Here is a 22228-nt window from a genome sequence, read left to right on the forward strand (position 1 = left end):
ATACAACGCCATTTTTTTCATATAATGCCATTTTGCTTTGTTTCTTTATAATGCTATTGTTTTTCATTTCTTTTTCAGTTGCTGCCATGAATTGGACTGGTGAGCATCGCGCTTTCATTGTGGAAACGTTTATCAAAACAAACAAATCTGTAACTGCAACACAACGAGCGTTCCGTTTGCACTTCAATCTTGGTAGACATGATCCCGTACCAGCTCGAAACACCATCTTGTCATGGGTCACCAACTTCAGAGCTACTGGATCTGCACTGAGTGTGTGGACAATAACGGATCCCATTTGACTGATTTCATTTTTAAAACATAATGAAACAGAATGGCATTACATGTACTTTTCGAAAATAAAAACACTTTCTTGTTTCTTTACTTTATTTGCCTTTTATTTAACCTACAAATGTGTCACATCATTTTGCCTGACCCCGTACAATGGATGCCCGTATACAGTAGTCACGATGGAGGAAAGGAATGAAACCACGGATAGGAATCCCAATTCCATCTTTCTCACTGACCGGACATCACTGACATTGTCAATAATTGTACAGCAAAAACATCAACTGATTGTAGTGGAATCGAAATGGAAACAATAAAAAGGGTTATCAGTGAGATCATAGAACCGTTAACATATATCAGTAACTTATCATTTCAAACTGGAACATTTCCTAACAAAATGAAAATAGCAAAAGCAGTTCCAGTTTTTAAAAATGGAGTCAGACATCAATTCACAAATTACCGACCAGTTTCCTTGTTACCCCAATTTAATACCAGGTTGGAAAAATGTATTAATAAGAATGAATTACTAGCAGGCAGTCAATACGGATACAGAGCTAACATTTCAACCTCCGTGGCACTGATTGAAATCACGGAGGAAATTACTACTGCTAGAGACCACAGAAGGTGTGCAGCTGCAGTATTTATGGATCTCACAAAAGCCTTTGATACAATTAATCACGACATCCTAACAACAAAATTAGAAAGGTACGGAATCAGAAGATTAGTTTTGAATTGGGTTAAAAGTTGCCTAGCAAACAAGAAGCAATTTGTAAAGCTAGAAGAATACACATCTGCAAGTTTAAATATCAATATAATATGTGTGGCGTACTCCAGGGGTCAATATTGGGACCATTATTGTTGAAGTTGTATATCATCTGTAAAGTGATGAAAGACTTAAATGTTACATTCTCATGTCCTTGTTCTGGTTCCTGCCTTCTCCTTGTTTTCTTTTTCCTCAGAACCCCCACTCACGGCGGGAGGCGAAGCTGCTGGACACACCTGACTCCCATTACCACCGACCTATTTACAGTATGCCGAGTACTGCCAGCTGTGAGACGTTGGATTATTGAGCCAACTAGACAAACCCAAACCCAGAGCTTAATCTCGTTTGTTTGCATTTTGCCTCCAGCAGCTACCTGCCTCTGCCAGGTTATCTTTTGTTTCTCATGGTTCAACTTTTCGCCATCGCCTTTTGTTCACGTTTTGTCCAAGACTGAAAAGACGGGCACGCTGGGCCCTTTTCCTCACTAGGTTTAACTTCACCCTGACTTTCTGCCCTGGCTCCCAGAACTGCAAACCAGACGCCCTCTCCAGATTGCACTCGCCGCCGTCCGAAGTAGCTCACCAGGATCCCATTTTGCCTCAGTCCCGCATCCTCGAGGCCCTGCAATGGGATGTTGAGAGGCGGGTTGCAGAGGCCAGCAAGGACTGCCCCCGCCCAGAGAACTGCCCGGCGCCTGTTTGTGGTCCCGGGACTTCGCTCCTATGTACTGCGCTGGGCACACGAGTCAAAGTTGGTGTGCCACCCAGGAGTGTCCCGCACTATGTTCTTCCTCTCGCAGAGGTTCTGGTGGCCTTCCCTTCGCGCGGACACTAAGGAATTCGTGGCGGCCTGCCCCATCTGTGCCCACAACAAGCCGTCTCATCGGGCTCCGGCTGGACTCCTTCGCCCGCTCACCATTCCCTCCCATCCATGGTCTCTGGACTTCGTTGCAGGCCTCCCACCGTCCTGCGGCAACACGGTCATCCTGACGGTGGTGGACCGCTTCTCCAAACTGGCCCACTTCGTTGCCCTCCCCAGGCTCCCCTCCGCCCTCGAGACGTCAGACCTGCTGGTGCGCCACGTGTTCTGACTCCACGGCATCGCCCTTGATGTGGTCTCGGACCGGGGACCACAGTCCTCTTCTGCGGTGTGGAAGGCTTTCTGCAAGGCGCTAGGGGCGTGGCCCAGCTTGTCGTCCGGTTACCACCCTCAGACTAATGGCCAGACGGAGCGGGCCAACCAGGACTTGTAGGCTGCCATCCGATGTGTGTGCCATCAACAACCCGCCTCTTGGCCCCTCCACCTACCCTGGATAGAGTACGCCCGTAACACCCTGGTTAGTTCTGCCACCGGCCTCTCCCCGTTCCATGGGGCTTATGGGTATCAGCCTCCGGCCTTCCCCTCATTGGAGTCAAAGTCAGCAGTTCCCTCTGTGTCGTCCCACCTACGCCATGCTCGTCCGGCATGGCGCAACACCAGGGCAGCGTTGGCACGAATGTCGGAGCGGAACCAACGCCTGGCCTAACCAGCGTCGTATGGTGGCTCCGGATTAGAAACCTGGACAAAGGGTCTGGCTGCCCTCCGGAGACCTCTCCTTTCCACACGGAGTCCAAGTAGTTACAGCCCAGGTACACTGGCCCATACACCATTGAACGTATCATTAATCCCTCCTCTGTTGTGCTTCGCCTCCCGGACTCCCTCAGGATCCACCCGGCGTTCCACGTCTCCCTCCTCAAGCCGGTCACCTCCAGTGACCTGAGCCCTCCCGAGGTGCCTCCCCCTCCTCCCAGGCATTTTCGGTCAAGGACATTTTAGACGTGAGAAGAAGGGGCAGGGGTTTCCAGTACCTGGTGGACTGGGAGGGGTATGGTCCCGAGGACCTCTCCTGGGTTGCTCACGCCCTTATCTTAGACTCCACTCTCTTGTCAGACTTTTACGGTTGTTTCCCGGAGAAGCCAGGTAGGCTGCCAGGCAGCGCCCATTGGTAGGAGGGTATACTGTTACATTCTCATGTCCTCGTTCTGGTTCCTGCCTTCTCCTTGTTTTCTTTTTCTTCAGATCCCCCACTCCCGGCGGGAGGCGGAGCTGCTGGACGAACCTGACTCCCATTACCACCGACCTATTTATAACAAAGCAAAATTTGTTCTGATCAAAAATCACTCCACACTCTCACTGGTATTACCATATCGAACGTATTATGTGGAGATATGGGGTAATAACTATAAAAGCAATCTTCACTCGCTAAATGTACTGCAAAAAAAGATCAGTGAGGATAATCCATAATTCCGCGTATAGAGAACATACAAATCCCTTATTTTTAAAAACACATATTAAAATTTGCTGATTTAATCAGTTTTCAAACCAGTAAAATAATGCATAAAGCTAACAATAACCTGCTACCACAAAATGTCATACAATACTTTCCTACAAGAGAGGAGAAATATGATCTTAGGGAAACACTAAACCTGAAACACTGATATGCGAGAACAATGCTAAAAACCCACAGCATTTCAGTATGTGGAATCAAATTATGGAACGGATTGAGAAAGGAACTCAAACAAAGAACCAAGATGAGCGAATTCAAAAAACAATACAAGCAGTTGATGTTTGCAAAATACAAGGAAGAGTCTTGAACTTGTTTTGTTATGCTTGTCTCTATTTATTATTATTCATTTATTATTATACTAATTATTATATTTTGTTGTGGAAAAATATTAATAATTACATCATCATATTGTTACATTACCTTGTAATTATTTTGTGTATTAAAAATATCACAATGGAATGCAGGAAGTGAATAAATGTACTGTACAAGATGTGGAATGGATGAGGGGTAGGATTAAATAAACTTTGCTTCTTCCTACTCCTTTTGGACATGTGGAACTGTGAATTTAATTATGTAATGTATTCCACTGTAACTTGCTTGCATGTTCAAATCAAATTAAACCATTACCGTTACCATTAGCATTCAGCATTCACCACCCCACATACAGTAGATTTTTGATGAAATCATCTTTTATTTTGGGGAGAAACCCCATCCATTTCTGCTTATAGTCTTCATAATTAGACTGTTTATCGGTATAAACCCCATATCATTTGTCTCAGCTTTATAAAAATGTGTTTTATGTTAACATTTTTGAGACTCGTGTAGCGTAACTGTGTTAGCTAGCAAAGAACCGCTGATGACATCAAAGATGGGCCACGGGGCTGACTTCCGCTTCCTGTTTCCATGTATTAGCAAGCTGTTATCAAGGACGTTCGTTTTGTGCTAAAACTACATGACGAACACAGCTGGACTCACGCAGTGAATTAATAACACGACAAGACGTGCGCCATACCGGAAAATGTATGCAAACCGGTGCAGACTTTTCAATGTGTACAATTTAAATGTTGCCAGTCATACAAGTAAAACACAAATAGCTCACCTCACCTTTCTTTTTTTATCAAAGTAGCTCAAGTGGTGATGAAAGTTGGAGACCCCTTTGATTGAGTCATCCCACGTTTATCGTGGTTAATTGGTTCCAGACGCAACCGCAGCAAGTACATTTGGAAGTAGGACTCAATATTAATAAATGGAACATTTGCATAGTTAGAGCATAGAAAACCGGTTTAGGACTTTCTTAATACTATTTTTACCATTATCAGAGCCCTGTAAATATTAAATAGCACCCCTATGGTCACCTTTACACTCCTGTCATTGCTCAACTGGATTGCGCAGGCTACGGGATCACTGCAGGGTCACAAGAGACGGCCGCCGCTAGCATAGCAAGCTACCGAGCTAACTACTCAGCCTCTCCAATTTACTTATTTTAAACTTAAGAAAGTTAAGTTTCAAACGGAAAAGGGAAGAAGGACAAAGTAATAAGCCAACACCTTACCACCTCCACAGGAGAACTACAGTATGTTGTGTCATGGTTGACTACATGCAGTGTGAAGGTAATCTAATCTAATGTTGTGTAACATTACTGACGCCTCGTGGCCAGAAAACTACATATAACTTATTTTTCTATATTTTTTGACGAATAATAGTCCATAATTAACCACAAAACAACAGTCACATTTATTAATTAATTAATTTTCAAAAAGTGATGAATGAGGGAGCAATGTTCGAACCGTGATGTAGCGAGAGACGACTGTAGACATTTTTAAGGGTCTTTTTTGCAGAAAGCGGGGATCTAGTGTAGTTATTTTAGAATGTACTTGACAGTGTCTTTGAAAATGGCCAAGTGCAAGTTCAGGAAGTTAACTTGATATATTCCACATTCAGGTGTTTTTCATTGTTGCGCAGTAAAGCGCCTCTGTGGCGTGCAAAGCCATGCTGTACAAACAAACAAAGAATCTGCTTCCCCATTGTCTGGATAGAATGAGGAGGGACTTCTTGAGGTTTGTTGTCTGAAGATGCTTCGACAAAAAAAATGGAAAGAGCCTGGCTTTAGTTAAGTAAACATTGTCGAGGCAATAACCATTGTAGCGCGTGTTGGAACAGCTAAGTCAGTCACACTGTACACAGAACACATGAAGGACATGTAAAAAGATTAAATGCAAGAATGAAAATAAACAGTGATAAAAACAGAACAATTCCTAACTTTTGTCCCTGTGGTTGTCTTGCACCCTGGAAGAGACGTTGCAAGTGAGGGAGAGACAGGCTTTTTCTCAATAATGAGACCACTATGCTGCTTAGTTATCACTGTCCATTTCATAGGAGCAAATCCTTTCACATGTTAAAAGATGCCGTCTTTATCTGTCATGATGGTCGTGACGGTCCAACGGCTCAGACCAAGCGTGCGGCCAATGTCGGCCTGCATTTTTCCACTTTTTGAGCAATTTCACTTCACTTTTCACTTTCCTTTTCTTTGATGCCAACAGAAGAATCTCCCTGCCACTGCCGGATGCTTGTTGGGTATCCGTTACAGATAATGCTTTTTTGCCAAGTATGAGCATGAAACGAGTACATACCGTCATTATCCGTAATCGTCATGAAGGAAAATCCTCATTACTTATGTATTCACTCTTCACACTACGTGATTGGCCAGTCACACACAGCGACCGCCCCTCCCTAGACAGACTCCCTACAGCCGGAGAGAGGTGCCATGCCTTGTTTTGTTACGTACGCAGTGCATTTTACAAGACAGAGCTGTAAACGGCTCGTGTTGCGTCGGCCACCGCCTGTTGATGTTCACTGTGTTCCTTATTATCGTGCATAGAAAAATAGTCTCTAAAATGTGTAGTCGATTCACGACAGCTTGTCACATGCGAAGCCTATTTATGATCGCTCACGTTTCAATCTCATTCGACTTTCTGGTGTCTTTTACCCATTTGCACTGCCTCTCTGGCGGGAGTTCGCTAGATGACGGGCAAGCTAGAAGCGGCTATCACATTCATGCTAACTTACTTTTTAAAGTGTCTTGCTCTCTTGTTATCATTAAAATACTTATGGCTTGTCTTTAAAACACCAAATGTATCAACATCTCGTAAACGTAGAGTGTCCAGTCATGCTATCACAGGTGTCTCCAACAGGTACTGTTGGACATTTGCGTCACCTCTTAGTAGTTTTATAAGTTCTATTCAAACATGACGAACAGCTTTTACCCACAGGCCATCAGGCTTCTCAACAAAGCACTCACACACGTCGCACGCAACACACGCACACACTCATAACTCTATTTATTTATTTATTTATTTATTTATTCATTCATTTATTTATTTATTCATTCATTCATTGGTATTCAGGTCTCTTCTGTTGTTGTTGCTTAATTTATTGGTATTAATGTTTCTTCTGTTCTTATTCATTTTCTTGTGTTTTCTTTCTTTCTTTCTTGGGAGAATGAACAGAATAAGAATTTCATTGCATAGCAGAACTGCCTGTTTTACTATGCATATGACAATAAAACTCTTGAATCTTGAATGACGCCTGTATTTGATGACAAATGAGCACACTGAGTGGAGATGTACTTTGTAAATAAACTACGATTGGCAGTCACATAAAATAGCTCAGCTCTCGTTTCTTTTTGTTGAAGTAGATTTAATAATTCTGCAAGTTGGATACACGTGTGCCATAATAACCCTGGACTCTCAATTTATACTCTTTATACAGGACACATTTCTACAACAAAAATATTGAAATTATTTTATTTTGTTAATTGTGTTAAAAAAAAAATTAAAAATAAAAATAAAATTAAAGAGAAAATCTTACTCTTTGTTACATGGACTGAAAACATTGCACAAAAGCAATATTGGAATTTATATGAAGGAAAATTTCAATGTTAAATGTTTAAATTCCATTTTTTTTCTCTGAAAATAGGCATTTTTTTCGGCAAAAAACATCTCATTCACCGTAAGTCGATAATAATTTACATAATGTACAGCACACAAGTACCACTGTTAAAAAAAGACCGCAATTTTTACATGGCTGCTGTGAGACGCAAAGGTGAAACTATTATATAACTTTTACCCTGTGACTCTGATTCCATCTCTTCATGGATCATCTTACATTAGTAATTATACCAGAGTGTATAGGTACTAATGGGAAAAATCGAAGGATGTGGGGGCCCCTTTGATTCTTCTTGTGCACTACAACCCATCCAGTGGAGGTCAATATATGCTAAGCAGTTAAATATACATACACAATGTATTTTTTACCATGTAAAATTTGAGCTAATTCATATATGTCCTGGTTATCCAAGTAGTACACTATATACCCTGTAAACATTATAAAGGCCGATAAATTTTTTTCAGTGTTTTTTTATAACATGTATCCAATTTTTCTAATCTACAATTCTAAAAAAAAAAAAAGAAAAAAAAGAAAGAAATAACACCAGGCTAATGTGATTTATTGTATAAAGGCAATTATAATTATGGAGGATGGGCTGCTGCATTTTTTAACGTTGTTTCATGAATACATTTTTTATTTTAACTATATTTTTGTTGAAAGAGAACATCAACGTCACGCTAGCAGGAGGGTTAGTGATGGAGTTTTGCCATTTTCTGGTGGTCCCAGAATGTAATACCCAGAAAAGTGGGGATCAGTTGTACCTCTGTAACTTTCACTTTTGGCTAGCGATGGTTTCTGGAAATTGACAGCAAAAACTTCTGAAAACCACCTGAGGCGTATTAAGTTGAGATTTACCACAAGGAAGTAAATGTTCACTTACCAAAATAATAGGCTTATCTGGATTAACATTACAAGTATGTGACGTCAATGTTTTGATAAAGCCACAAAGGCTCTGGGAGAAGCCGGTTTACTGTTGGCTGCTCTTAAATATCTGATTTCACTTTCTGTCACGAAGATGGAGAACTCACATCTGCAGCATTTCATTTCGTCCCGCATTGTCAGTTCAAACGGATGCAGTGTGGTATCATAAACGCTCTAATTAAACCGCAAATTACACAGCAAAATGGTCTGAATGACTTGTACTTTTGCATTAATTTTCAAAAACGTGCAACCTAACAGTTTGGGGTACCAATGTGAAGGATCCATTGGTTAAGAATGTTGGTAGCAAGGTGGGGCATGTGGTTTGCGTGTCTGCCTGATAGCAAGATTGACTGGTGACCAGTCCAGGGTGTAACCCTCATCTCGCTCAAAATCCGCTGGCATCGGCTCCAACCCACCTGTGAGCCTGAACAGGATTAGTGTTGGGTATCGTTTACATATTATCCGATACCAGCAGAGGTGGGTGACACGAGTCACATTACTTGACTCAAGTAGCAAATTGAAGGATTTGAGACTTGCTTGGCTAACACTGTAAAAAGACTCGATATGCTTATGACTTATGACTGGTCTTCATGACTTCAAACTTGACTTTGACAGTTGACTCAAAAGGACACGCGTTCTGTAATTTAAATATTTGTATTTTTTTAAAGTTAGGTTACGTTGGAAATTTTGTTTGGAACATAATCGCGTGATTTGACTGTGCAATTCACGTGCACGCTGCACAGACTAACAAAGGTAGACACCGAAGCAGGGCAACAGAGGAGCAGGTCAACTCAGGAGCAGCATAATGGAACCAGCTAGACCAGGTGTGAATTACGAGAAAAAGGTTGTAATTTTACAAGAATAAAGTCAGAATATATGAGGAAAAATGTCATTTTAGTTGCATAAAGTTGAAATAATAAAGAAAAAACATATTCTTTAAAAGTCATAATATTATCAGACACAAGCAAAACAACAAATCAAGTTGTAATTTTTGGAAAATTTGTTTAACTGAGCTGCTGATCCTCTGTTTTGACAACGTTACTCCTTTCTCAGCATTAGCTCACGAACATTAACGTATTGTTGCTGAGGGCTTCCAGCACAACCTGCCGAGAGCAGCAACATGGACGCCATCTTCGAAGTTTGCGATTACATCTTTCTTGAAATCTGTGGTATTCACTCTCTTTGGAATGGTGCTGTCACTCACAACCTCCTTTGGACTCATAGCGGCTTATTTAGAGTCGGTCGCACTCACTGAAAAAATGTGGTTGCTGCGCTGTGGTGGCTGCTAGGGCGCCGGGCTCTCTGGTTGGGTGGGGCTTGGTCCTGCTCGCGGGTACCGTGAGCCTGGGTGAGGGGTGGGGGGGTAGGGCGTGTGCCCTGGGTCCAGGCCTGCTGGGGGGGTGGTTCTCTGCCGGGCGCTTGGGCATTTGTCGCCGCTGCTCTTTGTGCTCTGCTGGGCCGTTGTCTTTGCCTCCCCCGGTTTGTCCGCGGGCTTGTCAGGGGTGGGGCTCCGGTGCACTGGTGGTGCGCCGTCGGCTCTGATGGCATGTGGGTGGTCTGGCTCCCGGTGGATAGTGGGGTCCGGTGGCTGGTCTGCTGCTGGTCTCGCCTTCTCGGCTCAGGTGCTTGGCCGTTTGCCCACCCGCTTGCTCATTTGCCGGCTTTCCTCCTCGCCGGCTCCTCTGTCTGCCTTACTGGCAGTGTCCTGCCGTTGGGTTGGGGTGGCCTGGGGTATTCCTGCTACCTGGTGGTCCGCGTTCTCCATGCCTCGGGTTCTGGGTTGTGTGTCTGGGACCCCTGGGTCCCCGGCGGGGGACATCTGGCAGCGAGGCTTCCGGGTGTCCGGCAGTCGACCACTGTTTGTGTGCGTGTGTGCGTGTGTGTGTGTGTGCGTGCGTGCGTGTGTATGCCGCTTCCGGCGTGGGCGGGCTTCTTTCTGGTTGCGGGGGCGTCTCTGGGCCTTCTGGTGTGTCGCCCCCGGTGCCCGTCTGCCTTTGTGGGGTGTGATCTCTCGCTGGTCTCGGGGGTTGGCTGTCCTCCGGCCCACCGGCGCCCTGTCTTTGGTTGGCATTGCTTCTCTGCGGCCCCTTGCCCGTCCCGGGGGGGAGGGCTCTCTGGGCTGGCTTTTGGGGGGCTGATCTTTGTGCTGCCTGCCCTGTGGGCCTGGTGGCTTTCTGGCGGTGGGGGCTCGACCTGGCTATTTGGGGCGGGGCTCTCTGGGCGGCAGAGGGGGGCCCCTCTCCTTTCATGCATTCTCAGTGACAATTACACACTCACACATTCTTGCACCTTTATATATATGAAGACTTGCACACATACAGAGATACCTGTACACACTTATATATGCACATTCACAATACGGACGTACTTCCCCACATTACTCACGGATTTAACCAGGGTGTTATTATGTTGTTGGTTTTATTACAGCGACGGTGATGTCGGCAATATAATTATAGTTTTTACAATGATGTGCATTACAATTATTGTCATTCTGATCACTATCACAGTTAATAATTTCATTACTACTATTATGTGTGACTATTTGAATGCAGTATTGTCATTGTGGTTGTTGATATTATTTTGTCTTTTCCGTCAGGGTCTTTATAGCTTCCCGGTGTCGGGCAGTCGACCACTGTTTGTGTGTATGTGTGTGCGTGCGTGTGAATGTGTGTGTGCATGTAGGTGTATGTGCGTGCGTGCGTGTGTATGCCGCTTCCGGCGTGGGCGGGCTTCTTTCTGGTTGCGGGGGCGTCTCTGGGCCTTCCGGTGTGTCGCCCCCGGTGTCTGCCTTTGTGGGGTGTGTTCTCTTGTTGGTCTCGGGGGTTGGCTGTCCTCCGGCCCGCTGGCGCCCTGTCTTTGGTTGGGGTTGCCTCTCTGCGGCCACTTGCCGGTCTTCCTGGGGGGGAGGGCTCTCTGGGCTGGCTCTTGGGGCACTGATCTTTGTGCTGCCTGCCCCTGTGGGCCTGGTGGCCTTCTGGCGGCGGGGGCTCGGCCAGGCTATTTGGGGCAGGGCTCTCTGGGCGGCGGAGGGGGGCCCCTCTCCTTTCATGCATTCTCAGTGACAATTACACAGTCACACATTCTTGCACCTTTATATATATGAAGACTTGCACACATAGAGAGATACCTGTACACACTTACAGTACATATGCACACTCACAATACGGACATACTCCCCCACATTACTCACGGAGTTAACCAGGGTGTTATTATGTTGTTGGTTTTATTACAGCGACGGTGATGTCGGCAATATAATTATAGTTTTTACAATGATGTGCATTACAGTTATTGTCATTCTGATCACTATCACAGTTAATAATTTCATTAATACTATTATGTGTGACTATTTGAATGCAGTATTGTCATGGTGGTTGTTGATATTATTTTGTCTTTTCCGTCAGGGTCTTTATAGTGAACACAGACATTTGCTAATGTAGTCCTGTTTGTTTCTGTTGTTCTGTTATTGTTGTCACAATTGTTGTTGCTGCTTTTTTTTTTTGTCCCCCTCTTATCCTCGGACCCCCTCTGTTTTCTTTTCTCTTCTTCTCTGTCCCCTACGGCTCGGGTCCGGCCGCTCCAAATTTGCATAATAAGAAAACATCAAAACAAATAAATTCTGTAGAACAGGGGAAGTGTATCTCGCGCTTTCCCTGGCAGAGTAAATCTGTTGAGTAATTGAGGGCATTTAGATCTACAATTCTATCTGCCTTAAAGGCTGGACAGGACAAGGAAAAAAAAAACAACCAAAGAGTGAGGTTATTCCTTTGTCCTGCTGAAAAAGCCAATAATTACCACACAGACAAGGGCCTTCAGTCATGAGGGAAGCCCCCCCACAACATCTCCACACAGCCATCAGCCGTTTGACGCCCCTGCACCACCTGAAGCTTTGTTCCATTGTTCCATTGTTCCATTGAAGGAAAAATCACCCCAGATAATCATGACACCCCCTCCACTGTGCCGTATGGAAAACATCTCAGGTGGGATCACCTTGTCATGCTAGTAATGTTGGAAGACATCAGGACCATCAAGGTTACATTTTTTCTCATCAGAAAATAAAACTTTCTTCCGCCTTTCATGTTTGGTGCTCTCATGCAAATTTCAGTTTTGTGACGTTTAAGGAGACGAGGCCTTTGAAGACGGTTTTTCTTCTTAAAACCCTTTTCTCACAGATGCTGTCTGATGGTTATTGGACTGTACTATGCACCAGTAGCAACCTTCATTTGGGCCGTGGGCCGGTGACATTTTTTTTGGCTCTACCACTTGACTTTTTTGTTCCGTAACCCTCAGGATCTTTGAAGAAGGCTCAAATGACTGTTTTACTGCGTCCAACCTCAGCAGCAATGGCGCGCTCCGAGAGGCCTTGCTTATTCAGCTCAACAATCCGACCGCATTCAAAGAGAGAAAGCTTTTTTGCCTTTGCAATCAAGAGATACTTGACAGAAAATTACATTGAATCCGCATTTTTGCCAAGACTTTAGCTTTTAAAGGCTGTGGTCTTAAACTTTTGATCAGCTGTTGATCAGCCTATTTCACTTTCATGTTGGTTTACCATAAATGGCTTACTCAATTTTGTCTCACTCCCATTTCTTCTTCATGCATTTTGAAGCTCTACTTAGAACCCCTTAATACCCAACAGTGCAAAATGTCAATTCTCGCAATTTTTCAACTCGTCTTCAAATTTTGACCAGCAGTGCCTAATAACTTGGCTTTTATATAGTGTGTGTCATGGAACCCACAACCATTTACAATAATAGTTTTAGGACAGTTGTGAATGATTATGGTTTACTAGAATAATAGTAATAGTAACAGTAATAGTCTGCTTGCTTGTTATTGCTGTTGACCACCTGGTAGCAGTAAAAAGCCACAACATGACAACACAACATGACAACACTACAGCCTATGAAGGTGAGTCACCTGCACAAGGCATTACACACTCATGCTATGTCGTACTGCTCGTTAACCACACTATTTTTTTTCTTTGTTTTTTTTTTTAATTTACTGTCCGAATCTTAATCAACTTAAAAATTGAAAATTTCATTTATTTTATAGATGTTCAAAGTCAGTTTTGGTCCACATCCCTTAATAATGGCTTTAGCGCTCCACTTTTCCCTTGTTGCTCCTCCTCCTGCATGTCTTGTTTTCAGGTGCATCTCAGTACATTTGACATATTGTGCAAAAGTTAATTTATTTTGGGAGTTCTTTTAATTGTATATGAAGTACATGTGCCCTATCCATCTCCAGGAAAAGTTCTGATACTTTGTTGTCAAAGTCTGATCACCTGCTGGTGAGCTTGGATATACTGTATAATCTTCCATCTTGGCAGTCGAATTCATTCATTCATTCAGCACAGCATAAAAATATCTTTAATGCATTTTCACTTACTGCGCTGGACTTGCTACATTTTCTTCTCTATGGAAGGACTGCAGTGACAAGCACGTTCTCACACGGGCCCGTTCCTTCAGGAAGAGGCGAGTACCACAAGCATCTCCCATATGATATTTCTGTGTATTTTATTATGGAATTAGCAAGAATAATGATGTCACAAAGACGTTACATGGGCTGTAAAAAGTCATGCTGTATAATAAATGCTTCTGCAACATTATATTATTGGCCACATGCTGACAAACAGAAACTGGCAGGGCCATGATCCAACTCAGTGCACTCAGGCTTTAGGCAGGGCTTGCACACTCAGCCAAGAAGAGACGCTCGCAGCAGCCTCATCTTAGTTTTCTGCTCTGTATTTCATCAGGAAATGTGCAAATTCTGCTATTTTGACTTAAGAAAATGTTAAAAATGATTGGAATCACACAGAAAATACATTTAGAATAACGTTCAATGGACAAATATTGATATTTATTTTTATGTTATTCTCCTCTGTTTTCAAATCAACATTCGCAAAGAAAGTGACAGCTGTAACATACCAATGCATTCCACCTCGCTTCTCTCTTTAATTACCGTTCTTTCCTTGCCGCAAAGGAAGGAAGCTAACAAGCTATTAAATAGTCACCAGGAAACACCACCCATAGCCCCTAAGAGACGCTCTTATGTATAATACATATATAATACATAATAAGAGAAAATAAGACATTAAAGACATAAATCAAGCTTGTGCTTGTGTGTGTTGCTGTAAATGTGCTGGGGAGCTGAGAGGAGGCAGACAGGAAGTGACGTTGGCGGTTCAGAGTCGAGTTTTAGCTTGGTGGGAGTTACGGCCGCAACTGTAGCCCGTGTTAGGGATTACTGTGCCCGTTGTGACATCATTCAAACCTGCAATAACAATCTCACCTTTATTTTCATCAAAGTAGCTCTAACAGCGATGAAAGTTGGAGACCCCTGTGTTAGAGTGTTCAAAATACACATTTTTATGGGCATCTTAAGTACAATTTTCTGGGATCTACTGTAGGTAGATCAGTAACCAGTAAATATATTTACTGGTTAGCTTGTTTTTCGGTTGACGTCAAAAATTTATGCCATAATTTTGCCTCAGTTTGGGTGTAATTCTCCAGTTAGCATACAATATGGCGCACTTCTTGTTGTGTTGTTAATTCACAGCGTGAATCCAATTGTCTTCTCAATGTATTTTGTCCTATTAGCTAGCCAAACAAAATGGCAATTGAAAGTCTATGATGAATTCTGTGGTTGACTCGCAAAAATGTTAACACAAAACACGTTTTTGTAGTTTTATGATTCTAGTTTTACATGCAGAAAACAATTCTAAATTCATATAAGTGGCAAATGAATGGGATAAATTAACATTTAAGATTACTTTTAACTTCATTGAAGACATGACTGTTCCCAAAGACACGATGTGGCAGCAAGATCAACTACCACGAGCTTCCTGTTTTCAGTCATGTCAAGAATCAAATCTTCAGTCAAGGTAAAAGTAACATTAAATATTAATTTATCCCTTTCATTCTTCATTTATGTTCATTTTTAATTGGTTTCTGTATGTAACACTGTCGTTGTAAAACTCGACAGCTAAAAATGTGTCGTGTGTTAACATTTTTGGCTTTCTGGAACAAATTCATTAGAGTACAGAGTATCTTTAAAAAATGGTCAAGTACAGGTTCAGGAAGTTAACTTAAGATTTGTTTTTATTAAGGATGGTTTTTTATCAAGGATTCCGATAAGTGAAGATAACACACAGTTAACTTGATAGATGCCACGTTCAAGTGTTTTTCATTCTTGCTCTGTAAAGCCATCCTGTACAAACAAGTAAAGATTCTGTTTTGGCACTGTTTGGATAGAATGAGGAGGGAGTTCTTGAGGTTTGTTGTCTAAAGAAGCAGAGACAAAGAAGTGATGAAGAAACCGGCTATTATAAGATATGTAGGTCACACGACACATCCACAGACGTGCTCCATTCCCACAACGGCGATGTCAAATTTTAGTGTCATTTGGACACTACACAGTAATCCCTTGCCACTTTGCAGTGCGAATTTCGCGGCTTCACTCTATCATGGTTCAAAATAAATTCATTCATAAATTCCCGCTGTTTTGTGTTTGACTACAGCCTATTATTAGTAAAAAAAAAAAAATACATATTGAAGCAAAATTTACATATTCTTGGCCTTTTCTTTTTAACACTAACTGGAAAATGTACATAAAGTGAGGCAAAATTTTGTCGTAAATTTTGTACGTTAATTGAAAAACACACTAACCATTGTTCAACTGTAAAGTTAACTACCGTAATTTCCAGTGAATAAGCCTTGCTTTGAACCCTGTGGCTTATGCAGTGACGCAGCTAATTAATGGCCAAAAGAATTACAGTTCCCAGAATGCTTAAAGTGCAGCTTCAGGAAGTAATGAATTGGAGGAGTGAAGCGAACGCTCATGTCACATTTTGAAGTCTTATGCTGCGATTGTGTTTTGATTGGACAAATCTTAAGTAAGTTTGATCAAGTGTAGAAATACTACAGCTTCTGTTTGGGCTGCTTGGACTGCGCAGATGTTGAACTCTCACGTCTCATCATTGGAGCGTCGAATTGGCGCTGAGTGGAGTGTAGGTAGGATTGCAATGTTTACAGTATAGCAGGGGTCGCCAGTGTTTTTTCTTGCGAGAGCTACTTTTAGAAAATGAAAATGGCCAAGAGCTACTCATTTTTGTAGAAATGATTTTCATACCTTATTTCAACCCAAACAAAGCAAATATGCTTGTTTTACCAAAACATTCACAAAATGCTGGTATCCACAACTCACATTTTATGTTTCAGAATGCATTTCTTTCTAGTGTTCTCACATTATTAACTGAAAACCTGAATGAAAAGCAGGCTTGTGGGCAACTCATGTGGTCGTGGGGGGCTACCTGGTGTTGGTGACCCCTGGTTTATAGTGTGTCTTTCTTTATAGTGTGCCAAAAAAATCACCAACAGGTTTCGAAAGGCCGGACTACTGCGTGATGAAGGAGACAGCTCAAGCTAATGGGCTAATTTGCCTGGAGACGAAAGCGACACCGAGGGCGACAATGAAAGAGAGAGAGAGACTGACAATGTGTGTGACAAAGACTGTTCAATTCTGATGCAGAAGAAGATGACTTTTGTGGTTTTAGTTACCAGGAGGAGGATGAAGACGGCAATGAATGAATTTTCTGGTAGGCTACTGTTTATTTAACTAGCCATGTTATTGACACTGTTCCGTACTGTTTAAGTTTTTGGTTTGGTTTGGTTTGGTTTGGTTTAAATAATTTCGAACATGCATATGTCCGAAAAGGAGTAGGAAGAAGCAGAGCTTATTTAATCCTATCCCCTTTTCATAGCATATCAGTTGCTAATACTTACATGTGTATACATCCAAACACACGCATACATATATATAAACATACATCTGCACCTACACAAGTACACAGTACACAAGTACACACATATATACATATATAGTGTACACATATACAGTATACAGGTACACAAATGTTGAAAAAAAAAAATCTTTTTTTTTCCTTCCTCCTTTTCCTTTCCTTTTTCCCTTACTGTTAATCCTGTCATTTCTCTCCTGTTGACATCCACATCCTCTTTAGTATTTCACTGCTAGTGACGCTGGGTTTGTATACAAGAGTTCCTTTTATTAATTATGTCAAGGTTATTGCTATGGAATGTAGTCTTTCTCATTGCGTTGGTCTGTCTTGTAGGGTGTTTCCTCCATTATGCTTATTATCATAGTAATATGATCTTTAATATGTATCCAGATCACTGATGTCTTGGACAAGGAGCACTCTTGCGACTCCTGGACTTCCTTTTAGTTTGATGTAGATTTTCCCGTTAGTGCTCCAAGTGTTTTGAATCTTTCCTTGTTTCCTCAGGTCTCGTGCCTTCTTGGCGATGTCGGACTTACGTTTTGTCAGATGCTCATTCATGTAGACGTTGGTGCCTCTGAGCTTCTTTCCCTGTTTCAGCAGTGCTGTTTTGGATTCCCTGTTGGTGAACTTAATGATGACAGGTGTGGTGTTGTTCCTGCCATGGAGTGGGACACAAGTGTCAATACTGTTGACATCGACCTCCACCTCCTTCGATTGTAGGAAGTTAGCAATCTGGTGCTTTATTGAAGGAACATCTCTTGACTTGGGTGTGATTTGGAGCCCTGTGAGGACCACATCATTCATTCGTGCCATCTGATCCATCTCGTCAATGGGGTTTTTAATTTGCTCCTTGATATTCTCCTTTGCTTCTTTCTCTTCCTCAAGGGTAGTGCGAAAAGCAGCATTATCCTTCAATAGTGCCTTGATATCATCCTGTATAATGTTGATATCATTGCATAGTGCTCTATTTTATTCCCTGGGGTCTTTAGCATCCTTAAGATCAGTACATGCGATGGCTTCCTTAGGGTTTGTAGCCTCCTTGAGAGCAGTGAGCAAGGCAGCATTATCTTCCAATAATGCCCTGATATCATCCTGCAGAACCCTAACATCCTTGCAAAATGCTGTATTTTCTTTACGGTTTATCGCTTCCTGAAGAGCAGAGCGCAAGGTAGCATTGTCATTCAATAGTTCTTTAATATCGTCCTGCAGAGCCTTGATATCTTCCACAGGGTTTTTAACCTCCTTCAGAGCAGCACTCAAGTCTGCATTTTCATCTTGCAACTTCTTTACTTCTTTTCTTAGTTTTTTGACATACTTGCTCTGTGCTCTATTTTCTTCCATAATGTTTGTGATAGACTTGCTCTGTACTTTATTTTCTGCCATAATGTTTGTGATACCATTCCTGACATCCATTGTGACTTCAAGGAGGTTTGTGTAATTACTCTCAACATCTGTTTCCAGAGACGATATAGCCCTCCTTATTGCTACATTTAAAGCTGAATTTTTCTCTGCCATTGAATGCAGTTTCTCAATTGCACGCATTATTTGTGGTAGAGTGATCTCTCTACAACCTGAGGTTTCTGTTAACTTATCGATATGATTATGAAACCATATGTATCCTGGCGATTTTTTTATGTCTTCCACTGATGTTTCAGAACCAGAATCATTTTCCTCTACAATTTCAGAGCCAGAATCATTTTCCTTTGTGTTTGACATTGTTGCTAAGCAACCTCTTTGAACTTGAGCAGTTCTCCAATTAGCTAGACTTGCTAGCAGGTATCTCTATAGTTGTATCTGTACCTCTCGACTATTCCAGTTAAAGTTGGGGGATTCAGCAAGCAGCACTGTGTTCCTGTGTTCTTGAAATGTAGACAGGAAAGCACCAAAATAGACACAATTTCCAGTATCATCAACAGAGCTCCTGCCATACACATCCTTCCCCGTCAAGGAAAAAAAAAAAAAAGTAGCTGTGTTACATGCACTGTACGGTTCTGTTTGAAAAAAAACTTTTATTTAATCAAAAGTTAAAAAAATCTTTCTGTGTAACATCTTTCTGTGTACTAAATATCCCATGTTACGACGTGGATACCTGCTGCTTATTGAAAGGTGCGGCCTATATATGTACAAATCTGTTTTTCTCTTTAAATGTAGTGGGTGCGGCTTACATACGCACTCTTTAGTCCAGAAATTACGGTACAGACAAAACCTGTCATGCAGAACATGACAGAATAGAGTCTTATTAAACGTTTATTTCATTTTTCAGTTTTGTTTTTTTTATTTTTATTTATATTTACTTGATGTGGAACTGTGAAAGAATGATTCATCAGATGTATTCCATTGTAACCTTTATATTCAAATAAACTAAACCAAAACCAAAAACTATTCACCAAATGAATTCGCAGTCATTTTTGTTGTATGTATTAGGTTGACTGGACCTCGGTCAGGGTCAGTGACATTTGATTGGCCCAAGTCAAGTCATCACATCCCTGATGTAGTTTAAGAATTTCACATTTTGAATTGAGTTATTGAAGTAATAATTTCCACCACTTTCGAATTGATTGAGGTGCACCTGTAAGATCTAAGACACTTTGCACATCAATTGTATACGTCAACCAAATGTTTTTGCCTGACTGTAGTCTCATACTTGAAGTACATTGCCTCAAGCTACAGCTTCTCTGCAATGTCAACAGGTTCCCTTGTCAGTCAAGTCCTTGTCAATCGTTCCTCTTCCTGTTAGGCCACATTGTCAGCCCGTATGACATCAGCCATGGCTCAAAGAATGGTTTTAAGACCTACTGTACTACCGCAGGAAGTGAATCCTTGTTTATCGCGGTGAATTGGTTCCAGACCCCACCGTGATAAGTGAATTTCCACAAAGTAGGATGCCTTATTTATAGAGTATTTTAAGAGTATTTAAATAGAGCCCTCAACCTTCTAAATATGTTTTTTTTTTAACATTATTAAAGCTCTCCAAACATGAAATAACACCCCTACAGTCACCTTTACCCTCGTATTACCCAAAATATTAGACATAAGAAAATAAGCCATTTAAGACATAAATAAGACATACAGTACAGGCCAAAAGTTTGGGCACACCTTCTCATTCAATGATTTTTTTCTTTATTTTCATGACTGTTTACATTGCAGATTCTCAAAACTATGAATGAACACATGTGGATTTATGTACTTCACAAAAGTGTGAAATAACTCAAAACATGTCTTATATGTAAGACATATTTTATGTCTTCTAATTTTTTTTTTGATAGTGCTGCAAACCCTTGGTGTTCTCTCAATAAGCTTCAGGAGGTAGTCACCTGAAAGTGTTTTCACTTCACAGGTGTGCCTCATCAGGGTTACTTAGTGGAATTTCTTGCCTTATTAATGGGCTTGGGACCATGGGGTTGTATTGTGTGTGTCCAAACCTTTGGCCTGTACTGTAATATAGATAGCATTAGGAGAGTTCCTTGTGCTTTTTTAACTTCATTTTCTGTACAGTACTTCCTGTGGTGGCTATTATCTCATCAATGTAGCATTACTGATACCTAGTGACCAGTGTACAATACTACATATCACAACATCGTCTTCTGAATGCCCAGTACAGTAATCTTTCCCCACTTGGCGCTTCACTTTATCACAGTTTTTCAAAAATATCTTAATTAACTCATTCAATACCAAGGGCGTATTTATACGTTTTTGTAAACCCAAATGCCCGATCCCAAAGATGTATTCATATGTCTTTTAAATTTTTTTGCACAAGAGGCAAAAAAGATTTCACACTAAAAGATGTCACTTTTAGAGCAGTTGTAAGCCATAAAAACAGCCACAAGGTGGCAGACATGAATTTGATAAGAGCTCAGTGTGGACCTTTTGCATGTAAAAACACACTGGACAGCAAGGAGGAAGTGGAAGAGCATAGAGGAGGGTAGCATGCACAAGGTTACGCATTGTAGGGACATTTTAAAGCATGCGCATGCACACACGGACGCGCGTGCACACACAACCACACAAACTGGTTAGTTCCAAATGTGAAAATTGCAAATAGTTCATGGTGTTATATTTGTAAATATACAGTATTGTTAGTTTGATATAAAACAACCCTTTTTTGTATTGTTTATGTTGTGGTATACGTGTTTAAATATTTGATCTGTCACAAAAGTGAAAAATATTTGTGTGAACCTGAAAGTTATGCTTGAAATATATCTTTTCACAAAAAGCTGGTTTTCTCCCTTTTCTTGTTGGGAACTGATATTTTCCTGAAACTTACCGATGTTCTACTGCTGATTACTAAAGAACGGAAAAGGTAGAAACAACCTTCTTTTTTTGTGATGAAATATGAGAGTCTAACTTTTCTTGTGGTAGGTTCCATGTTAATATAGCCATAGAACACAATATTCTGTGTGCCTTGAAAAATCAGTGAAAACCGTCTAAAATGGCCAGTACTGAAGGGGTTGTCTTTTGAAAAATGGCTGGGACTGAATGAGTTAATAACTCATCGCTGTTTCGTGGTTGAATACGGCTTATTATTAGTCAAGAATATGCATATTTAAGCAAACTCACTTTAACTCATTTTTTGCAGAAATGAATCATATTCAAGCATAAAACGGTAAAATGATGTAAAATACAAATATAAGGCATTCGTAAGACGCATTCAAAGACGTTGTGATGATATGTAGTATTCCACATTGGTCACTACGCGTCAGTTATGTTACTGTAATGTTCGGCGAGACACACAAGTACCAGACTTAATTTCTGAGGGGTGTTATTTCATGTCTAGAGGGCTCTTATCATGTTAAAAACATATTTAGAAGGTCGGTTTTCTATGCTCTAAGTACACAAATTCTACTTCTGAGAAATTCACTTATCACGGTCGAGTCTGGAACCAATTAACCACGATAAATGAAGAATTACTCTACTTGTATTTTAGTTTCTTTAGCCATTTTATGCTTGAAAATGTATAATTTAGGCAAAAAAAATACTTCCATTTATAAACTTTATAAGAATATTTATAAGTATATTTATATACAGTATAACGATATACTATACTATATATATTGACTAATTTGGAGCACAGCTATTTTGCGTTGAAATTGCCAGGTATTTTTAGGTTCACGTGTTATGTGATAAACCGCATGTTTAGTGTGTGATGTTAATTGCTGGGACTTCACACAATGCTGACGTGTGTTGCGGTATTCCCAAA

The sequence above is a fragment of the Dunckerocampus dactyliophorus genome, chromosome 3 (genome assembly GCF_027744805.1).
Source record: "Dunckerocampus dactyliophorus isolate RoL2022-P2 chromosome 3, RoL_Ddac_1.1, whole genome shotgun sequence".
In the NCBI taxonomy this organism is placed as follows: Eukaryota; Metazoa; Chordata; class Actinopteri; order Syngnathiformes; family Syngnathidae; genus Dunckerocampus; species Dunckerocampus dactyliophorus.